At 42.5% G+C, this 23,878-nt stretch overlaps 1 pseudogene; it reads left to right on the forward strand.

Moving 5' to 3' along the window:
* Positions 1-45: 45 nt before the first annotated feature.
* On the forward strand, positions 46-22,186 carry LOC122944811 (annotated as a pseudogene).
* The last annotated feature ends 1,692 nt before the right edge of the window (positions 22,187-23,878 follow it).

Here is a 23,878-nt window from a genome sequence, read left to right on the forward strand (position 1 = left end):
AATTCATAAAGGTGATGTGTATTTATAAATGTACTCGCACAAGAACAAAGTACAAAATGTGTTTCCTGATCCAGTCACTTAAACCTGCGAGTGGAAGGACTTTGGAGATCAATATAAAGCGGTTATTACACTAGGGGGGACTTAGAACATTTTGGACTTGCCAGTAACAAAGGCTCCGAACTGGTAAGAAATTCTTTATTTAGCCATTCGTTATTTTTAGTTGTTCATGTATAATTGGTGGCCGGGTTCTTGGAAGTGGGATATCATTTTCTCCAGGACAAACCACATGCGAAACGGTATCCGTGCACGTTTTCCCTTTATTTAATGTGACCATGTCACAGAGAAATCCGCAGCACTCCTCCAATTCAATCAGTGGTGTTTTATTTAGAAGTTAAGCAGCATACATAACGACGTTTCGACCCTCAGGTCTTTATCGAGGCTTGCTGCCTAACTACTAAATAAAACACCACTGATTGAATTGGACGAGTGCTGCGGATTTCTCTACATTGCTGTTCCTACTGGGACCCCTTACCGCTTGCACCGCATTGCCCTGGATGCATACCAGGTGACTTGAATATGGATTTATCCCACTAAGGGGCTTGGAGTGCTGCTGATCTTTCTGTTGTATCATGTCACAGAGAAGGCAGCGTGTTATACAGCAGGAGGAGCTGAACAGACTGATATCTAGTTTTATGGGAAATGATTCAGTAAAACATCTTACCGATGCAAATTTCGGCTCATTCTTGGCTTAAGAGTCCAGTGGGTGGTCCTAACCAGTGATTGACTGCTTTTATTGTATGATTGTGCATACAGAAATCACTGTTAATCATTGACTAGGACGACCCACTGGACTCCTAAGTAGGGATGAGCGAACTTGTGTTTTTTAGGTTCGGGTATTAGTGCAGTTCCGTTATGGATTTCGTTATCAGGGAATATGACGGCATGCACCACGGAAGCCTTTAAGAGGCATTCAGTTTTGCATTCCATCATTCTAGAAGTCAATGGGCCGCATAATGGATCTGTCTGGAAAGCAGAAGGATCTGTTATGCTGCCCATTGACTTCTAGTATGACGGAATGCCTCTTTAAAGCTTCCGTGGTGCATGCCGTCATAGAATTCCGTAATAACGGAATCCGTAACGGAATTGCACTAATACCCGAACGCCGAACCCAAACTTGAAAAACATAAGTTCGCTCATCCCTACTCCTAAACCCAGAATGAGGACAGTTAGATCTATAGAGAAGTTACACTTAATTTCTTTCCATAAAACCTATATATCAATCTGCTCAGCTCCTTCTGCTCTATAACCTGCTGGCCGTATTTCCGATGTGACGGGCTCGCTTTTAGAGGGATAAAAAAAAAATTGTACCATTGATAAAGATAAATGGAATATGCGATTTTATTTTCTGGGGTATTCACAGACATGATTAAAAAATACAAATAAATCGCTGGCGCATTAGTGACCTGCTCCCCTTGCATTACCTGTGTCGGTGACGGCCTGCCCTGGAGTGATGGAGATCGAACCCAGCAGCAGGGACTAGGTAAATATGGTCACTGCCGCGGTTCGGCCACTATGGGAGGTCTGTTATAGTATTAGATAAATCCTTTAAGCTGTAGTGTGTTGGAGTGAGGCGCCTTTCTCTTCATAGATTTGGTGCATCTTGGTCCGTCCTTAAAGGCGTTTTTTTTTCAAGAATCTACTACTGATGACCTATGCTCAGCACAGCTCATCAGTATCTAAACGGTGGGGGTCGGACCCCCGGGACCCCGCCAATCAGCTGTTTGAAAAGCAACTTTTCCTAGGCCAGTGACAACACGTTCATTGGTCACATGTCCTAGGCACAGCCGATATACAATGTACGGCGCTTTGTAAGCACGGAGAAAGCCGCGATGCTCACAAGAGCACCTATGCCTTCTCAAACAGCAGATCGGCGGGGGTCCCGGGTGTCAGACCCCCACCGATCAGATACTGATGACCTATACAGAGGTTAGAAATTTCAGAAAACCTTTTTCAAGCAGAAAATGAAGTCTGCATCTATAAGCAGGCGCAGATGTATGATTTTTACGTTGTTTTATGGTTTTGAAACTAGCCTTACCTCTCTCTTAAAACTTAATGGGGTTGATTTATCAAAACTGTAAAGGAAAACTGTCTCCTAGTTATGTGATAAGTTTATAGCACAAGCTGACAGTAGAGGGCAGACTTCTCCCTGTTCCATAGAGAGATAGGAGAACAGTTTCTAATGCAAATTCTGGTAGTGGTCTAAAAAGATTTTTTTAAGAGTGCTGCGCTTTTTTCTTTCTGCGTATTTTGGGCAATTGCCTATTCCCTTTGGGCTTGCACCTGTCCTTTGTCAGGATTTATTTGTAGCCAGTGCTGCCATTTTTGGTATTCTTATGAAGATAGATAGATAAAACAAAAAAATAGCAGCACTCCTGGGTGCCAGATGCAAAGTCCTTGCTGGATTCCGGACAAGCAAAATCCCCAAACACCTGCAAAAATAGGTAACAAGGCAGCACTCCGGTCTTATAGTGAAGAAAGTGGATCTTTTATTCAGCCCAATGCAACGTGACAACAGTGCTCAAAACCAGTGTATATAAGCAGGTAAGTATCCAATTACATATCGTTACATTCAATTATTCAATAAAAGTGATTTCCATATAAAATGACATGATTCCAAAATAAAGTGTATTATGAATTCAAAATATCAGTGCCAGTGGTCAGTGAAAATAAGTGTAAACATTCTTAAAAATACATATATTTCATCAAATTTATGATAGTAATCAATTCCCATTATATAAAAAATCATAAACTGCACTTGTGCTTATACATTACATGTGTGTATGTGATAATTCATGAGTCGCTCACCCATAACAATATCGTCCATGTGGTGTATACTTGGCGTTCCATGAAGTTCAATACGCCTGCGTTAACATCAAACAGCGCGAGAACGCTGGATATTACCGCGCATGCGTCAAGTAAACAACCGGAGTCTCTGCCCATAATTTAGATGGGGAACGCTGGATGCTGACTATACTGCGCGTGCCCGAGCTGACCGCTCTATATTATATTCAATAGTATCAAGAGAGAAGTTAATAAGCTATATTTAATACATTATATTACTATGTTCCGAAGGGAAGAATGGTGTCTATGAGGGGGAACAATGAGTCTCAAGTAACAACCAGAAACTCTGTCCTACCCTTGTGGACTGGAGAACGGACGCATTATCCATGTCCCTGGTCCCTGACCCCTACACGAATCAAAACCTCCTATAGAAAAAAAGGGAAAATAAACCGCTGGTAATATATATCGTCCATCAATTGGTATTTAAGGTGGCAAGAACCCCACATAATGGGGCTCTCCCACCTAACATATCCCATAGGAGAAGAGCGGCACGACTAAGTGTCACCCTATCCCCATTGGGACAAAAAAACATTGAGGATGTCTATAAGGGATATCACATAAATTCCGGTCCGCTGAGTAAGGGCAGCTTATAAAAAATATACATCACGGGAAAATAAGATAACAAAAATAACAGACACACACACAGGGATTTTATGTTGGGTGGCGTCTCCATGAATTTCAACAATTTCTCCAGAGGTATCTAAAATATAAAAGAAAAATATATTAGAAAAATTACTAAAAAGTTATTAAACAGAACTCTGGTCTTCCCTCACGTCACAGTTACGATAAGAGATACATCAAAAGGTGGCGAGATTACGTCACTCTAAATTCAACATTCAGTCCTTTAGGTTTCAAAGTTTGTAAATGATAGATCCAATAAAGTTCACGTTTCTTAAGAATCGCTATCCTATCTCCCCCTCGTCTGGGCAGAGCAACATGGTCAATGATTCTAAACCGTAGGTCCTTTTCAGTGTGTTTAGCGTCACACTGAACATGCTGTAAAGGACCTACGGTTTAGAATCATTGACCATGTTGCTATGCCCAGGTGGATTATGTCAGACCCACATATGACTAACTGTAGCATCTTTTTCAGCCGCCTACCAAGATGAAGATGCTGGTCTGCAGTTTTTTTCTCTTGGCTGTAATACTTACTGAGGTTCATTCTGATTCTTGTGGTGAGTGAATATTAACCATATGGTAATGATTCCAAGTGAAGACAGAGATTGAAGATGTCGCCTGTATTCAGCTGAATGTGCGTTTTCTTTAATATAATGACTAGATTTGCTGTATTATCGGATGCCTACTCGGCAGTTTATAGAGATGACATGCTCAGTGATTGCCATGGATGTAATACTGATAGCCGAGCACGTCCTCTGTCTACCCTTAGGCTAATTTCAGACTAGCGCTTGACATCTCCGGCAGTCTGTTGCGGCAGGGAGCAGCCTACCGGAGACGTCTGGATCCGGCATTGCAGGAAGCTGCCTGCCGGACACATTAGCTATAATGGGGACCAGCGGAGATCCGGCCTCAATTCTGTAAATATGCTGCAGAGGTTTTAGTTTGCCAATTCTCGCCGTATTTGCTGGTTGCAGCCGGATCTCCATATGCAGCTGTGCAGACTAGCCAATCAGAGCGATCGCTGGCACGGGACTGTCCTCACTGGTCCCGAGCTGGCTAACTGAGATCCCTGGCTGTGTGTAACAGCCGGGGTCTCAGCGCAGACATGGTGACAGTTTAATGCCATGACATGTATACTTGTCATGGAGCGCTAAGGGGTTAAATGGGAATCAGCGGGGGGGGGGGGGCAAGGAATAACCTGGGGGGCTATTGCCCCCCTGTAGCGATGCATATGAACGGGGGGCGTTGCTGTGTCACCTAGAGGCTCTGCTCTCTCTGCGACTGCCGCGCCTTCTCCACTTTGACAGGGAGAGGCAGTGAAAACATCATCATGCTTGGCCCAGTCAATCAGAGTGGAGAGGGTGTGGCAGTAGCAGAGAAAGCCAGGGTTGCCAACCAGAATTTTTCTTTTTCCTGAACAACTTATCCCAAAATCGCGGACAAATTGGAAAACCATAATGAATGTTAAAGATTGTAAGTGATACATGTCTATAGCTCAATATACTGATGAAAACTCATTGCCAGCATTTACTGTGAGCTGTAAAATAATGATAAATACCACAAAAATAATCTAGTCAAGTACCATCAGCCTGAAAAAACTCACGGACACCCAGGGCTGTCTTTAACGCGGGGCAAAAGGGGCAGCTGCCCCGGGCCCAGTTGCTCCTAGGGGGCCCAAGGCAGCTGCCTCTTGAGCCCCGCTGGCCACTGCCCACAAATTATTTGTCATCCCATAAGACGTATTTTTTCCCCAAAAGTGGGGGGGAAATGCCCCTGTGTCTTATGGGTTGAATACTAATCAGCGCTTCCATTATGGAAGCGCTGATTAGTACCGGAGGACCGGGAAGCGGTGAAAGCTCTGTGCTCACCGTTTTCTGGTCCTCTGCTGTGCAGTGGCTGCGCACAGCATGACCTCACGCTGTGCGCAGCCTTCACAGCTGACAGCCGAGGACCAGGAAGAAGAGAGAGAGCGCTGGTGGTGAGGAGTGGTGGCGTCCAGGAGCAGGAGAGGTAAGTTATTTATTTATTTTATTTGCGCTGATGGCTGGGGGCTGATACATGAGGCTGGGGGGCTGATACATGAGGCTGGGGGGCTGATACATGAGGCTGGGGGGCTGATACATGAGGCTGGGGGGACTGATACATGAGGCTGGAGGGACTGATACATGAGGCTGGAGGGACTGATATATGAGGCTGGAGGGACTGATATATGAGGCTGGAGGGACTGATATATGAGGCTGGAGGGACTGATATATGAGGCTGGAGGGACTGATATATGAGGCTGGGGGCCTGATATATGAGGCTGGGGGGATGTTATGAGGCTGGGGGGCTGACACATGAGGCTGTGGGGCTGACACATGAGGCTGTGGGGCTGATATATGGCATTGGGGGGCTGATATGAGGTCTGATTGAGGGTCTTATTAACATTGGGGGTCTGATTGGGGCTGTCAGCTGAGGTCTGATTAACATTAGGGGTCTGATTGGTGGACTGACCTGAGGTGTCATAAAAAAAAAAAAATTCTTATTGCCCCCCTCTGAAACCTAGGTGCGTCTTATAGGGCGAAAAATACGGTACTTGCTCCTCCTCCTGACCTCAGCTGCCTTTTGCGTACACCACACGCCGTGACATCACAAGGAGGCACTGCAACGCTAGGGTAAGACGAGCCCCGGTCTCCTTCCTGAACTGCAGAGCGGTGCCCAATTCCAGCCCTGAGCCCAGCTGCCCAGAGCACTGATCCTGAGCCTGCTGGAGTCTTCAGAACTGGAAGTATTTACAGTCATTTACTGTAAGCTATATTATATATATTACTTTGTTATTTTTTGTGTGTGTGTTGTGGTGGAGGGCGTGATTGCATGCTAGGGTGTGGGAAGGCGGAATCCAGGGGGCTCAAGTAAATTCTTGCCCAGGGTCCAATCAATATTAAAGACGGCCCTGCGGACACCTCTATTTTTTTCACAAACGCCTACTTTTACAGACTTTCTGAATGGTTGGCTACCCAGGAGAGAGCAGATCCTCTAAGTGTAACTGCAACACCCTCGTTGCTCCTAGAGGCTCATTTACATATATTAAAACATAATTTTTCTCAGCAATGCGGGCATATATGGACATGGGACCAACACAGATGCCTTCAGCTGCCAAGTGCATATGGAACAGGTCAACCAGTTTTATGTTTATAAATCTGCTGACAGATGCCCTTTAATATTCCTAATATTATCTAGTGAAATAAAGACCTTGCTGTGATGTCATGTTTTTTTCAGACAACATTCATTATCTTCAAAAGAAGCAAAATATTCTAAATCTCTTGGCATGTTGGGATAAAGATGAGACAAGCAAAGCAAATGAAAATTCCTTCTACCTTACCAATAACAACCATCCCAGGTATAGGAGCTGCAAAGAAATCAGTCAGTCTGATAATAATGCCAAAGGTGAGTCCTGGAGGCAGGGAGGCATCGTACGGTTGTCTCCTGCTGCTTAGCATCTATGCATGCAGCATTGCCGTGTGGCTGAGCCCAAAGATGAAATGCAAAAAAAAAGACTTAAATGATTAAATCTCCCAAGATTTCTTATAAAATCCAGATTATTTTGAATCTACCATTGCTATATACACAGTACATATATCATACCTCCCAACCGTCCCTGATCCGGTGGGACAGTCCCAGATTTCGATGGCTCTCCCGAGGCCCCCGGGAGGACTGAGTTATGTACTGCTCTTATCTGTCTCTGCATATTTAGCACACAGAGACAGTTAAGTGCAATAGTAAAGCGAAGAGCTGAGTACGCTCTGCTTCACGATTTAACTGTCGGCGCTCCCCAGCAGGGGGAGCAGTCACACATTACAACACTGTGAGGAGCGTGCAGTCCTGGGAATCAGCCTGTGCGCTTCTCCTACACAGTTCGGCAGCGCGATCTGTGACAGCATTGTGCCTGCTGAGGAGTGTAGGATATGCTCCGATTATCGGGTAAACGGACAGTTTTTATTGTTTTTTTTATTTTATTAACAGATGGCAGTACTAAAATGGGGGGCCCAATATGGGCATTACTACTAAAAGGGGGCACACTGTGAACATTACAACCAAAAAAAGGGGTCACAGTATAGGCACAACTAATAAAAGGGGCTCACAATGTGGGCATTACTACTAAAAAGGGGACATATGTGAGCATTACCTACTAAAAAGGGGCACAATGTGGGCATTACTACTAAAAAGGGGGCATAATGTGGACAGAACTAGTAAAAAGGGGCATAATGTTGGTGTTGCTTCTTAAAAGGGGGCATGATGTGAGCATTACTACTAAAAAGGGGCAAAATGTTGGCATTACTACTAAAAGGGGTGCACAATGTGGGCATTACTACTAAAAAGGGGGCACAATGTGGGCATTACTACTAAAAAGGGGCACAATGTGGGCATTACTACTAAAATGGGCACAATGTGGGCATAACTACTAAAAGGGGTGCACAATGTGGGTATTACTACTAAAAGGGGCCACAATGTGGGCATAACTACTAAAAACTGAGGCACAAAGTGGGCATTACTACTAAAAAAGGGGCACAATGTGGGCATAACTATTAAAAGGGGGGCACAATGTGTAACATTACTACTCAAAGAGGGGTACAATGTGGGCATTACTACTAAAAAAGGGTTCACTATGTGTGCATAACTCTTGTGTGAGGGCACAATGTGGGCATAACTACTGTGGGGGAACAATGTAGCTATATTCTGTGTAAGATCTACTGTGTATCAACACCACGATCCATCGGCACTATCTTATTACAGCTATGCAGCAGTGCTCCAACCGCAAAAACAGCCCCGTACCTCCGCTGTGGTTACTGAACAAAAATAAATGTCTAAATAAGTGTAGGGGCACCGCGCACCTCCACTGGGCTACTGCACACTATAATGGGAGACCGCTACTCGATACCAAACTATAAGGCAAGATTTACCTTGTTATTTTTATTGGTCCTCCTTGTAGTTGCTTGTTAGTCCACGTGTGGAGTCACTTTACTTTTATTCTTCAGAGAGCTCAACAAGGATCTCCACTGATTATAGGCAAAGTTTTTCAAAGCTCGCCCCGGCCGGTGGCGTAGGAGGTGGAGGTGGAGGTGCGCGGTGCCCCTACACTTATTTAGAAATATTCTGTGTAAGGGCATTGAGCAATGCTCTCCTACTTCTATTGTCCCTCCTTGTTATTTTCAAAAGTTGGGAGGCATGCATATATTCATCTAGAACGTCAGAGATCATAACAAGGGGCTAACAGGATTAAAAAACACACATTGTCTTATTGTGATCGCCTCTGCCTGTGGTGCCTGATGGAAATGGATTAAAACCATCTAGTGCCATTTTACAGTCCTATAGCAGGATGGCCATTGGCATCCCTCAGACACCCGGGTACGGGCACAACTCCAACCTCTGCCCTAATTTCTAGATTCCCCCATTGTTTTATCATATCCATCTACCAACTTTTAAGATAGAACAACACTTGGCGGTGATGGATATGCAGTCGAAAACCATGTGGCTATGAGACTCACAGCCCTTATCATTACCAAACTGATTGTAAGTCACTTACTTATTATTAAAGGCGTTGCGGTTTTGAGCTGGTGGGGGCATTAACAATGAGCAAGTGATTTACAATAGTGGAGATTTATCAAAACTGGTATAAAGGAAATAATTGGCTTAGTTGCCCATAGCGACCAATCAGATTCCACTTTTTATTTTCCAAATGAGCTCTGAAAAATGAAAGATGGCATCTGATTGATTGCTTTGGGCAACTCAGCCAGTTCTATTTTACACCAGCTTTGATAAATCTCCCCCAATGAGTTTATAATAAATAGATAGAAAACAGCCATGCCAGCATAGTTTTCAGTCGCATCAAAGCCACATCTCCATCCCACTGACTGCCACGTCTGGAACTACCCTTACGGTATTGACAGGTTTATCACTATTTGCATTTTGAATATTTTAGGTTAATTGACGTCCAGTCGTATTGGTACACACAGCCATACATGAAATTGATTGGGGGTAAGGCTAGTTTCACACCTGCGGCAGAGAAGATCTCTGGATCTGGTATTGCCGGATATTGCCGCCTGTCCTCCAGACTGAATTGACTACAATGGGGTCCGGCAGAGATCCGGCTACTACCCCGCAAATATGAGGAGAATTGGCCAGGTAAAAACCACTGCACGCTGTGGTTTGTGTCTGGCCGATTAACTGAATTCTCTGCCAAAACTGGCGGCTGGATCACCTTGTGGCAAATGTGAAACTAGCCTAACACATCTGATGCTGGTTTACACATTCTACCTGAGAGTACGACCACAAAGAGCAGCCATGTTTGACAAGACACTTGTGATGGGAACGGTCCGGCCATGCCATGGCGGTATTAACTTATTGGACACAGATTATTTATCCAGCATACATTGTTAATGACCACATGGTTTTACCGTGCAGCCATTACTGATGTATTTGTGTCTAATCATACCATACTCTGCCATGGTTTAGTTGGGTGTACAGTTCTGTAGAAGGAGTAGATGTCCTTCAAAATAAAACAGCCATAGAAAATGCAGTGTTTTCTAAAAAACACTCTGTGAAACCACCTTTGTAGGAATAAAATCTTTACACTGTGATGCAATATGTTGGTATATAGATCTTGATAGTAAAACCAATATATTTGTGTGGTAACAGATGGCATTTATACTTTAACTACTGAACATGGCATTTCGTACCAAACCTATTGTGACATGACCACCTAATGGAGGAGGCTGGACACTTGTAGCTAGTATTCACGAGAACAATCTTCATGGAAAGTGCACAATTAGAGATCGCTGGTCCAGTCAACAGGGAAACAATGAGAACAATCCTGAAGGAGATGGGAACTGGGCAAATTATGCTACATTTGGGTTCCCTGATGGGGCCACTAGTGATGACTACAAGGTAACTCTTTCTTGATAAAATTATTGTAAAACCATTTTAATGTATTAAAAGTCTGAATCGAGTAGCGACATGCATGCCATGTGGGCCAAGAGATTGAGAATCTTGTCGCAAGCACCAACTGTGTAATGCTGGCAGTTGTCTCTTTTTAGAAAAAGTTGATCTGAAATCTGCTTGACATTTAGGTAAATTCCCCTTCCTCCACACAGAATTAAACCAAAATTACACGATTTCCTAATAAACAAGATTTATCATATTTTAAATGGCAGATAGACTAAGTACCTATTTAATCCAGTGATTTACAGGACATACCTTTTTTGATTGCAGTAATTCACTTTATTTGATACTTCTTTCAGCCCAGACCATCATGATTTTTCCTCAAGACTGCAGGTTAATTCTGCCCAGTAGCTATACAGGGTACTGAGTTAGCAGTTGCACCCAAACTCTGCTGCCTGAGAGTGCCCAAATGCCCCTCTGCCACATATGACACTGACACCAGTATTATAAATGGCATACGTTAGTAGTTGAGGACATGTATAAAGGTTTTCCACTGGGGCCAATGAGATTCAGGTTATACCTCTGACTTTGGCTCATTGCTTCTGCAGCCCCATTTAACACTGCTATCCTGATGCTACCAACAATACCATGCCTGATACTTTCCTATGTGCCCCTATTACTATGTCTGCAAGACTGTCCCATGTGCCCCCATTATTGTATCCGCAGGGCTTCCCCATGTTCCCCCATTACTGTGTCTACAGGGTTGCCCCATGTGCCCTCTTTACTGCATCTACAGGGCTGCCCTATGTGCTCCCATTACTATGTCTACAGGGCTGTCTCATGTGCCCCTATTGCTGTGTCTACAGGGCTGCCCCATGTGCCCACATTACTGTATCTACAGGGCTGCCCTATGTGCTCCCATTACTGTGTCTACAGGGCTGCCCTATGTGCTCCCATTACTATGTCTACAGGGCTGTCCCATGTGCCCCTATTGCTGTGTCTACAGGGCTGCCCCATGTGCCCACATTACTGTATCAACAGGGCTGCACTATGTGTTCCCAGTACTGTGTCCACAGGGCTGAACTAGGTGCTCCCATTACTGTATCCGCAGGGCTGTCCCATGTGACCCCATTATTGTGTTAACAGGGCTTCCCTATGTGCTCCCATTACTGTGTTTACAGGGCTGCCCTATATGCCCCCACTACTTTGTCTACAGGGCTGCACTATGTGCTCCCATTACTGTGTCTACAGGGCTGCCCTATGTGGTCCCATTACTGTTTACAGGGCTGCCCCATGTGCCCCAATTACTGTTTTTGCAGGGCTGCCCCATGTGCTCCCATTACTGTGTCTACTGGGCTGCTCACTATGTGCTCCCATTACTGTGTCTACAGGGCTGTCTTATGTGCTCCCATTACTGTGTCTACAGGGCTGCCCCATGTGCTCCCATTACTGTGTCTACAGGGCTGCCCTATGTGGTCCCATTACTGTTTACAGGGCTGCCCCATGTGCCCCAATTACTGTTTTTGCAGGGCTGCCCCATGTGCTCCCATTACTGTGTCTACTGGGCTGCTCACTATGTGCTCCCATTACTGTGTCTACAGGGCTGTCTTATGTGCTCCCATTACTGTGTCTACAGGGCTGTCTTATGTGCTCCCATTACTGTGTCTACAGGGCTGTCTTATGTGCTCCCATTACTATGTCTATAGGGCAGCACTATGTGCCCCCATTACAGTGTCTACAAGGCTGCCGAATGCCCCAAATACTACAGAATGCTGCCAAAATAGAAGTGCCAGAGAAAACACATGAAAGCAGGGGCTGGACCCCAAATCAAACACAACTTTTAGAAAACATATGATGGTGCAGGGGAGGCATCAAACAATAAACCAGAAACCAATGTTATATGAGACTAGATCCCAGAATTAATTTAGAACCAGAACCCAAAGGTAATAGAGTTGTCCAGAAAAGTACTTTAAAAAATCTGATTAGAAGGCATTCCTTACCAATCCCCCACTGCTCCTGGTCTCGTTTGTCTCTGCACCTCCTGATCCCGCAATGATGTTTCAACACAGACATGTTACTACATTGAGTTCACCGCTGCAGTCAGTATTTGGCTACGGTGGTCACATGTCAGTCTTGAGAAGGACTGGGAAGTACAGAGACCAGTGGCGCAAAAGGACACATTGAAACAGTATCAGCGGAATTCAGTAAGGGGGGGGGGGCATGTCTTCTTTTGTTATTCAATATCATTCTAGGCAGTGTTCATAAGACAAAGATAAGACCCCAAATTTATATATACCGCAGATGAAACCTCATAATGAATACAGACCCCAAAAGAGACTGCAGTCCAGTCCCCTTAATTCAGATCTCAGACCAGACATACAAAAATACCTTAATGATACTGGATAAGGTCAACAAGTAGTGCGCGCCTCTGGTCACTGTGCCACATCCGGATGCCTGCAGACATGGACCGGGTTCAACACCAGCATCTTGAACAGAAGAAGACCATTGAGTGATGAGCAGTAAGTAAAGCCAAGCATACTCATCACTCCCTGGAGTAGCTTACATTTGCATTCGCTCTTATGCCTGAGGGAGCCCAAAGGCCCCTCTGATACATAAGACACAAGTATTACACATGCCACATGTTTAGTACCTTAGACCTGGGGGTAACACAAGTTGTTTATTGTTGTGCATTATATTTTTATGTTTACTGGCAATTACTACCAGAAAGGAAGGTATGGAAAAAGTTGGCAGGAACAGAGTTAACCACCCTGTTCCTCCCCTCTTGGTAGGAGTGGGCTGGTCCTGCTTCCTGACAGAAGGGGGAGTTCCTGGGTAGCTACAGTGTGGAGAGGACACAGACTGTAGTGCTCCTTCTCCTACAGAGAATTATCCAGAGAGAACCATTACTAAATTGCCTCAAGTAAAGCCTTGAGTGGATAAAGACAGCAGAGTGAACTGCTATATTCAGCTTCTGCAGACATTGTGAAAGTTTTTTTTATGTTTTATCTTGTATCCAACATCTTGTCCCAGCTCTTTAACCTCCTCTTCATTTAGACTGTTGGCACAAGAAGCAGTCTTGCTTGACTTTTTCAGTCAGACCATTCACTCTGACCAGAGAGAGAGATCCCTTCTGTAGTCATTCAATTAGAGCCTTGCACATTAGACTAATCAATGAAATGCTCTTCTGTGGCATCTTTATCTCTAAGCCTATCAGTAGAACAATAAAGCTGCCATACAGTTATCCCAATTCTACACCTACCATTATAACAAGGATTACCTTGCAGATAATATCTTCCCCTCACAGCTGCAGTAAACTGATACTGGATTACCTATCTGTACAGGAGTTTTATCTTTCTGTGCTGACTGCTACATAAGGACAGTATGTTGTATTTAGTTTTCATTGAAGAAATGAAAAAAGAAAAACCCAAAAATTCTAGAATTTTCTTCTATGAATACTGAATTTCCAAAAATACCCTTTTCTGATGGAAGTGTCGCTATAAAAACATACATACCGCACAGTAACAATATAACATTATAACTTAGTAAGGGGGTGTATATGGGTGCTTGCTGTTCACTCTATTTGCACTGTGATATCACTGTGATATATTCTATGTCTAATTGTTGTGTTAACCATTTATATCCTGTCTATTCAGAATCCAGGTTATTATGATATCACTGCTGCTAATGTGGGTTTATGGCATGTGCCGAACAAGACTCCCCTCTCCATGTGGAAGGAAAAATCTCTTCTACGATATCGTACAGAAAATGGCTTCCTATCTTCCAATGGAGGAAATCTCTTCCATCTTTATGAGGTGACTAATAATCGTTCAGGATCTCTGGGTTACATTAGATTGCAAGATCTTATTCTCTAAAGTCAGATTTTGACTCACAATGTATATTTATACACTATTAAAAAAAGACAGCTGGACCTTATTTCAGATCAAGATGCAATTTAAAGCAAATGAAGCCGATTGCTCCAGGTTCTATTCCTGAACCCCTTGAGTACCGCCGCTGTACAAGTAGGGGCTATAAATGGGCGCCATAGCTGGTGGGTCTCTGCTGTTTTAGCAGATGCCCATGGCTAATGTCTGCGACCAGCAATAATGTTGATCGCAAACATTTACCACCGCATATAAATATCGCAAAACAGAAGCACACTTTTCCAGGTTAGGATCGGCTCCCTCATGCGGCAATCGGGGGAGCCGTTTCTTCTCTCTGAAGTGGAGGGTCTCTTTGAAGAAATCCAGCCTATGGCGGTCTGCCACCTGCAAATGAAGCTTAGACTATAATTCTATTGAACTACAGTCTAAACTGAAATAATTCAGAATGTTTAATATTGACGCCTCCTAGGTGGGGCTAAAAAAAAGTTAAAAAAGTTTTTACAATGATGTAACAAAAAAAAAAACATCAAAATGTCTGATCCGCCATTTTTCATCTCCTCACTTACCCAAAAAATGGAATAAAATGTGATTTTAAAAAGGCCCACTCTCTCCAAAATGGTATTAATAAAAGTACAGATCTTCCTGCGAAAAATTAGCCCCTACACAGCTCCGTAGACATAACTATAAAAAAGTTATAAGGGTCAGAATATGGTGATGAAAAGAAAATATAATTTTTTTTCAAAGTTTTTAATTTTTTCAGTATTAAAACACAAGAAAAATTATATAATTGTGGATTTATTGTAATCGTACTGACCCAGAGAATGAGGGGCACAGGTCAGTTTTACCGCATAGGGAACGCCATCGAGATAAAACCCGTAAAACTGTGGCGGAATTGTATTTTTTTTTTCTCCAATTCCGTCCCAATTGGTATTTTTCCCACGCTTCCCACTACCTTGTATGTCACATTAAATGGTGGCATTAGAAAGTGCAACTTGTCCCACAAAAAATAAGCCTCATACAGCTATATGAATGGAAAATAAAACGTTATGGCATCGGGAAGACGGAAGAAAAATAAAAACACAAAAATGAAAAAACCTCCAGTATTCAAGAGGTTAAACAGCTAAATTTACTGGGGGAAGCAGCACCCTCTAATGGGGAAAAGTAGTATTACATGGCAGCTAAGTGAATGGCCATTCGTGTAATAAAAGGACAGCCGGAGTCCACCAGAACAGGAGCTGCTGATACAGAGCACCTCTCCTTCAGGCTCATAGAAGTGGATTCTGAATGGGGAACACCCCTAAAAATACAATCGTATCCAAAAGTTTTGAGACTGACCCAAATTTTGGTTTTCAGAAAACTTGCTTCAGTGTTTTTCTATTTGTCAGATGTTTCTATGGTATGCTGAAGTACAGTTATAAGCACTTCATACGTTTTTTTAAAAACTGTTATTGACAAATCCATCAAGTTTATGGAAAGACTCAGTATTTCCAGTGTTGACTCTTCTTTTTCAAGTCTTCTGCAATTTGCCCTGGCATGCTGGATATCGGCTCCTGGCCCAAATCCTTACTGATGGTGCAATACCCCAGAGCAAATGGTTTGTTATTTAATGTGTTGTAATGTATTGCCATGTTATGTATTGTTACCCAGCTTGCCATGTATGGATGGCACAGCCAGGGTTAACAATCCTGACTCAGCCCTTCCTTGAGGTTGGGTGAGGAACCAGGATCCACCCCCAGCTCAGTTAGTTAAATAGAAGTTGAGAGTGAGAGTTCATAGAGAGAAGAGGCAAAGTCATATGCTCCCTCTTCTTAGGCCCAGAAAGCTACACCGATCTCAGTATGATCTACAGAAGGAAAGAACAAGAAAGACAAAGGAGAGAACTACAGAACTTAAAATTTGCATGGCTGAGCATTTGAGTCCGTAAAGTAACCTGCATCCAAAAGCTGCAAAAAAGACTTAACTGCAGTGAGGACCACTGTTAAGACACCTTTCACACCTAGAAATGATTTTGCATAAGAACACTGCCTTTAAAGAATGGTATCAAAACCTCCTCCAAGAGCAACTTCTCCCAATGACCCAGAATTTGGGTTATATGGATGTATGTGGATGACACTGCCAGGGTTAACAATCTTGGCTTAGCCCTTCAGGAGGTTGGATGAAGAACCAGGATCCGCCCCCAGCTCAGTTAGTAGGAGTTGAGAGTGAGAGAAGAGGCAAAGTCCATATGCTCCCTCTTCTTAGGCCCAGAAGGCTAAGAGACTCACCGATCTCAGCATGATCTACAGAAGGAGAGAACAAGAAGGACAAAGGAGAGAAATTTGCATGGCTGAGCATTGGAGTCAGTATAGTAACCTGCTACCAAAACTTTCAGGCCTGGAAACGATTTTGTGTAAAAACACTACTATGAATAAAGAATCGTATCAAAACCTCTTCCAAGAGCAACTTCTCTCAATGATCCAGGGGCAAGTTGACCATGCTTTTTTCCGCATGATAGAGCACCATGTCACAAGGAAAAAGTAATAATTAAGAGGCTTGGAGAACTAGACATTGACATTTTGGGCGCATGGCTAGGAAATTCACCAGATCTCGATCCCATTGAGAACCTGAGGTCAATCCTGAAAAGCAGGTTGACAAACAAAAACACAGAAATTGTGATAAACTCCAAGCACTGATTAGGCAAGAATGGGTTGCCATCTGCCAGGATTTGGCCCAGAAACTGATATCCAGAAGGCCACAGCAAATTGCAGAAGTCTTGAAAAATAAGGGTCAACACTGGAAATATCGAGTCTTTATATAAACTTGATGAATTTGTCAATTAACATCAAGATTGAAAAACACTGAAGCAGCAAGCTTAGTGAAAACCAAAATTTGTATCCGTCTCAAAACTTTTTACAGAGATTGTATGTGTACAGTGCTAAACAAGGACAAGAGAGAGTGGATAAGAACTACTATATATTATATTTTAGCTTAAACTGTCTTCTCTCTTTTAGAAATTTCCTGTAAAATATAATATTGGCAAATGTCCCACCGACAATGGACCAACTGTTCCAGTAGTTTATGATCATGGGAGTGCAGAGACAACAGCCAATCTCTATCCACAACCCGGGAAAAGTAAGATTAATAATGGTGCAGACCCTGCTGATGAATGTGGTGCTGGGGTTAGATAATGCATACCTTTGTAAAATCATAGACCGCATATGACTACAGGTAAAGTTGTAGGATGCCCTGCAGTTCTACGTAACACCACAGGTATAGTGACAATCCTCCAAATTTAGGCATAGGGTGCCCTGGAGCCCATTCTACACGAGTTAGGCCTCCTTCACATAGTCAGTGTTTGATCGGTGGTTTCCATGTGAAGGAGGCCTTACTTAGGTCAGTGGAAAAACAATAAAGACATGCTATACTTTGGCCTGTGATGCAACGCAAACACGCCTATTGATGTCTATGGGTTCGTAAAAAACACTATCAGTGGTTTTCACTGACCATTGGAGATGCATTGGAAAATATTTTTTAGCCTAGCAATGTATGTGGCATACGGATGACACACAGAGGGCAAATAACGGACACACAGATAAAACACGGATCATTCACGGATGTTCTCACAAGTGAAAGAGACCTAAAGCTGCACTGCAAATAGCACTCCTCAAAACCAGTGTAAGGAGCGTAGCCGCAGAACATACATATTAGACACTGAAACATCCGTCTAATATATAAGAAAATGAAATGGCGCATTGATGCACACGGTGGGTGGAACAAGCATGGGATGACTTCATCTGTGTAATCCCTGGATCTGCAAATCGCAAAAGTGTGTGAGAGATGCATAAGGGGATGGTGGGAGAAAAGATAATAATAATAATAAGTAATTTTTGTAATACATCAGCATATATACCAGAAGTTCCTTATATATGCCAAATGTATCAATAGGTCCCTTTTCACCCAACTGGTGCAATAAGGGTGTCCTTTTGGCACCCATTCGTCTGGTCTATCTTGGTATACCCGTTTTTGCTGTTTAGAATAGCACAGTAGACTGGCGTCCCACAAAAAAAATAAAGCCTTCCAAGACTTTTTAACTGATGACCTATCTGATCGTTGCTGGTCCGACACACGGGACCCCACCAATCAGCTGTTTGAGAAGGCCCCAGCGGCTGTGCTTGGTATCGCAGCTCAGCCTCATTCACTTGAATGGGACTGAGGTGTGTCTAGGCCATGTGTCCAATGAACGTGACATCACTGGCTTAGGGTAAGCTGTGAGAAGGCCACGAAGCTCAGAGGAGCACCGGGGCCTTCTCAAACAGCTGACCGGCAGGAGTCCCCCACTGATCAGATACCGATGATCAGTTAAAAAGTCTTTAAAAAAAACCTTTTAAATGGGAGCCTATAAGTGACATATGCCATTGAATGCTTTTACAGTGTTCGACAAAGATATATCTCCAGTGAAAGCCTCCCTCAGTTTTTCATTGACACTGTGTAATGTGTATTGAGCTGTAATTCTGAGGTACGCTCTCCTCCACAGATCTGTTCACCCCCGGCTTTATCCACTTTCGAGTTTTCAACCACGAGAAAGCAGCAATGGCGCTATGTGCTGGAATTAAAGTGAAAGAAGAATTTTGTCATACAGAACATGTAAGTTAGAACACTTGTATCTACACCTATGAAAGGTTCGGTAGTCTTCATGAAGCCTTTATAGAAGAGATTGACAGTCACGGAGAGCTGACCTCTACTTACACTTTCTACGTCTCTGTACGGACAGCATACATGGTTGATCTGTAGTGGTTAATATGCTTTCAGACGTACTAAGACACATGAGGAGCATATTGTAAATGAAAAAAAAGTTCACTCCCAACCAGTATACCATGGAGCCTAATCAAGTGTCCGTGTAGGACACCAGTGAAGAGACCTATGACTATTTTATTTTTTTGTAGGGAAGGGCATTGGCTTGTGTAACACTACACAGGCTCCTCTCCTTAGTAGTGGTTGGACGACCAACATTGTGTACTTCCCCATCAATCATGATTTCTGGGGCTATGTTTTACTCCAGTGCCATATTGGAGGAGCACGGGCAGTGGGATACACAGGTGTCAAAAAGCTCAAAATTTCTGACAAATTTATGATTTATTTTTTTATTAAGTGGGGGAAATGTTTCATGAATAAAAAAAAGTTGTGCTTTGCCTCTTCTATGTCACAAGAAGAAGCACAGATGCTTTCTAAATATGCCGCTCTTTCTGAACATAATATATTTCTCAATATATTTACACCAGACAACTGGACATACATTGATGTTGGACCTACATCACCCCACAATTACAACACATCAATCCTCAGAAAAAAACAACATACGGCAGACACCAAAAAACGAGGATACTGTTTATATAAAAATTTATAATTTTATTAAATTACATCAGACAATAAATATCATTTGTAGTCAAAAGGGATGGGATATAGAAAAACGAGCCTCTAAAAAATAGGCTTAACAATGCGGAGAAAACTTTGAAAGTAAGGGCTATTTGACCATGAAGGAAAGTGATGGGGTGCTGCGCCAGATGACCTGGCCTCCACAGTCACCGGACCTGAACCCAATCGAGATGGTTTGGGGTGAGCAGGACCGCAGAGTTTAGGCAAAAGGGCCGACAAGTGCTAAGCATCTCTGGGAACTCCTTCAAGACTGTTGGAAGACCATTTCAGGTGACTACCTCTTGAAGGTTATCAAGAGAATGCCAAGAGTGTGCAAAGCAGTAATCAAAGCAAAAGGTGGCTACTTTGAAGAACCTAGAATATGACATATTTTCAGTTGTTTCACACTTGTTTGTTATGTATATAATTCCACATGTGTTAATTCATAGTTTTGATGCCTTCAGTGTGAATCTACAATTTTCATAGTCATGAAAATAAAGAAAACTCTTTGAATGAGAAGGTGTGTCCAAACTTTTGGTCTGTACTGTATATACTTGCCATTCTCTTTAAGAAGACCACTCTCCTAGAAGACCACTTTAAGATGAAATTTGTGTCGGTCATGTCCGAAACCTTTCACTGTATGTTCTCTCTTAGATAGTTTACAGGCAATATGGACCGTCTGAAATCTCTCCTTTACGTTACAGGTCTGCATTGGAGGTGGTGGCTATTTTCCAGAAGCTAGCCCCAGGCAATGTGGAGACTTCACTGCCATGGACTGGGATGGGATTGGCGCACACACTGGATGGAGCGCGAGCAGGGATTTTGTAGAATCTACTATACTGATCTTCTACCAATGAGTTCCCTGTCAGTCATGAGTAAATTAGCATTTATAAAATCAGCTATGACCTGTCCTGTGTACAATAATAAAGTAATGTAGCTATATGTGGAAATATTTCACACAGTCACATAGTGTGAGACACGGTATTGCAGTCATATCTTCATGAGTGCAGGTCCCGATAACTTGTACTTATATTGAAACAGCAGGTGGCGCTATACTAAAATTATTCCTGGAGCATTTGGGGATATAAACTTTTTAGTGACCACGCACATTTTTTTCAAATTGCATTCCAAGAGCTAGAACTTTTTTGTTTTTTCATCAATGTACTTGTATGAGGTCTTATTTTTTGCAGGACAAGTTATAGTTTTTAATGCACCATTTTGGGTACATGTAATGATTGATTAAAGCCAGCTGTTTAGCTAAAACCCCTTTGTTTACGTCAGTAAAAAGGCCTAAGGGGTTAAACTAAGTGTAATTAAAAAAGAAATTGTAACTTTGGGCTGGATTTAAAGGGGTAATCCCATCTTGGACATTGGGGGCATATCACTGGGATATGCCCCCAATGCTGGATAGGTGCGCATACCACCTTTGGGACCTGTACCTATCCTTAAAACTGAGACCGCAACGTGACGGAGAGCGCAATTCATTTCTATGGAAGTGCCGAAATCCCCATAGAACTGAATGGAGTGGAGGCTACGCTTGCGCAGGGTGCTTCCCGTTCATTTTAGGCGGCTTTCTGCACACGCATAGAAATGAATGGAGTGCGCCCTCTGTCACTTTGCAGGCTCCATTCTAGTGAAAAGGAACATTTCTGGGACCCGCACCTATCAGACATTAGGGGGAAATCCTAGCGATATAACCCCAATGTCCAAGATGGGACAACTCCTTTAACGATACAAGGTATCAAAGTAAATTAAAGCAATTGATGTCCTTATATCATAGGGAATCTGTCAGCCCCGGAAATAGAGTAAGCGGTGTATAGTGTAAGTGATGCAAAGTCCAGTTATATAATGTTTACCTTTGCACTCACTTGCATTCCAACACTCTACTCCAGCAAACCAGCAGCAAAATGTATTGAGAGGACTCCTGAGCTCACGCACATAATGGAGAGGACTCCTGAGTCTCAATGCATTTTACTGCTGGTTTGTGGGAGCACAGTGTTTGGAATGTGAGTATGAAGAGAAAAAGTTTCTAGTTTGGAGCTGTTTTAGAGCTGACAGGTTTAAGACTCTCTTAGGTCCCCACTGTCCCAAAGGAACAGTCACAGACAAGATTACTTAACCTACATACACATAATATGGTTGGTGCATCCAGGCAAAATAAGCCAATATTACTGGTGTTCACCTACTATATATATATATATATATATATATATACTGTATATATGCACCTTTAGAATTTTTTATATATTATATATCAACTAAGGGCATATACAGTCAGAACATATGGCTGATATGGGGACTCTGGAGAGAGGAGGCCCAGTCCTCATTTTAATGGATGATTAGACTCTGCATAAGGCATTTGTGGGGTCATTCATTGCCTCTACATAACTTACAGTGCCTTACACCCCCCTTGACTTTTTTTGTGTTTTGTTACATTACAACCTTAAGTTCAATGTTTTATTAACCCCTTAAGGCCTGTTGGTGTTTTTTATTTTTTTTTGCATTTTCGTTTTGCGCTCCCTGCGTTCCCAGCGGCATACATTTTTTATTTGTCTGTTCACATAGCCATATGAGGGCTTGTTTTTTGCGGGACAAGTTGTACTTTCCAACGCCACCATTTAATTTTGCATATCATGTAGTGGGAAGCAGGAAAAAATTCCAATATTAGGACATTCTATGTGCGATAAAACTGACCAGTTACTTTTGTTCTACAGGTCAGTACGAAGCCAGAGATTCCTTATGTATAGTTTTTCTGGCGTTTTGATAGTGATAAAAAACTAAAAAGTGGGAAACAAATCAGGGTATTTTTTGTCGCCATATTTTGACCGATATAACTTTTTTGTAATTATGTGTACAGAGCTGTATGGGGGCTTATTTTTTGCGGGGTGATCTGAACTTTTGATTGATACCATTCTGGGGTGTGTATGACCTTTTGATCACTTTTTAATAATTTTTTATGTAGAAAATAAAGTGACCAAAAACTGCGAATCAGCCGTATGGGTAATATATTTTTATACTATGGCTGTTTTCGCACATTGCGACACCCATGGTGTGTATTTTTTTATTTTATTAATATATTTTATTTAAAGTCAAACAATAATTTTCAGTATAAATTATATAACATGAATAATACATTTTTAAATTTTTTTACCCACCCAAACAGCCTCCCTAGCCACCACCCTTTTAGCAAAGCGTCTGCAGAGGCGGAAAAGTAAAAAGAGGTATAATTTCCAGAAATCCCATATCCTAGTCCTCTATGTTCCTCTGTTTGTAAAGAACCCCCTCATATCTCTTGATCTTATTTACCAAATTTAACCATAAAGCTACATTTGGTGTATCCCTTGAGAAACAGACCCTTGCCAAAAACATGATTCCTAATAAAAAGGGCCTTTTTATCTTTATGACAGTTTACCTTAGAGAGGTCACCCAATATCCAGCATTCTAACATGAAGGGGATCGCTATTTTCAATTTTTCCTTGATCCCAAATCCCATTTTGCCTAAGACCCTTCAGAGGAATCTCCACTCCACCCTGTCAAAGGCCTCCCCCCCGGTGGACTGTAGAGTATTATGTGTACCTTTATTATGACTATTAAAGGGCCTATCATTTTATTACTGATACTAAATAAATGTTAAGTATTAACTAGCTACCCACTATTGTGATTTTCTACTGGATTTAAGGGTTTAGCCTAAAAGGATTACCACTAGCCACCTACTCTATTTGGTTGTGTTAATTGACGTGTACCTTTATTAGGAATGAAGCCATTCTGATCAGGATGAATAATTGATGTAATAACCTTAGCTAGTCTTGCAGCCAAAATCCTTGAAAAAAGCTTCACGTCGGTGGTTAGTAGGGAAATCGGCCTGTAGGACTCCGTGACCAGGGGATCTTTACCTTTTTTTGGTATTAATACTATCGCGGCTTCTATCATTGAATTAGGAAGAGTACCGTCCTTCACTGACTGATTAAACACCTTTAATAGCCATGGGAGAAGAACCCCACTGTATTTGTGATAAAATTCATGTGCGATGCCATCTAAGCCAGGGGAAGAATTACCCGATCGGCTTTTAAAGCTGCCTCTAACTCCTGAGGGGAAAAGTTAAGATCAAGGTATTCTCTTTGACTATCTGTAAGAACAGGTAAGTCAATGGAATTTCAATAGACATCGAG

The sequence above is a fragment of the Bufo gargarizans genome, chromosome 8 (genome assembly GCF_014858855.1).
Source record: "Bufo gargarizans isolate SCDJY-AF-19 chromosome 8, ASM1485885v1, whole genome shotgun sequence".
Taxonomy (NCBI): domain Eukaryota; kingdom Metazoa; phylum Chordata; class Amphibia; order Anura; family Bufonidae; genus Bufo; species Bufo gargarizans.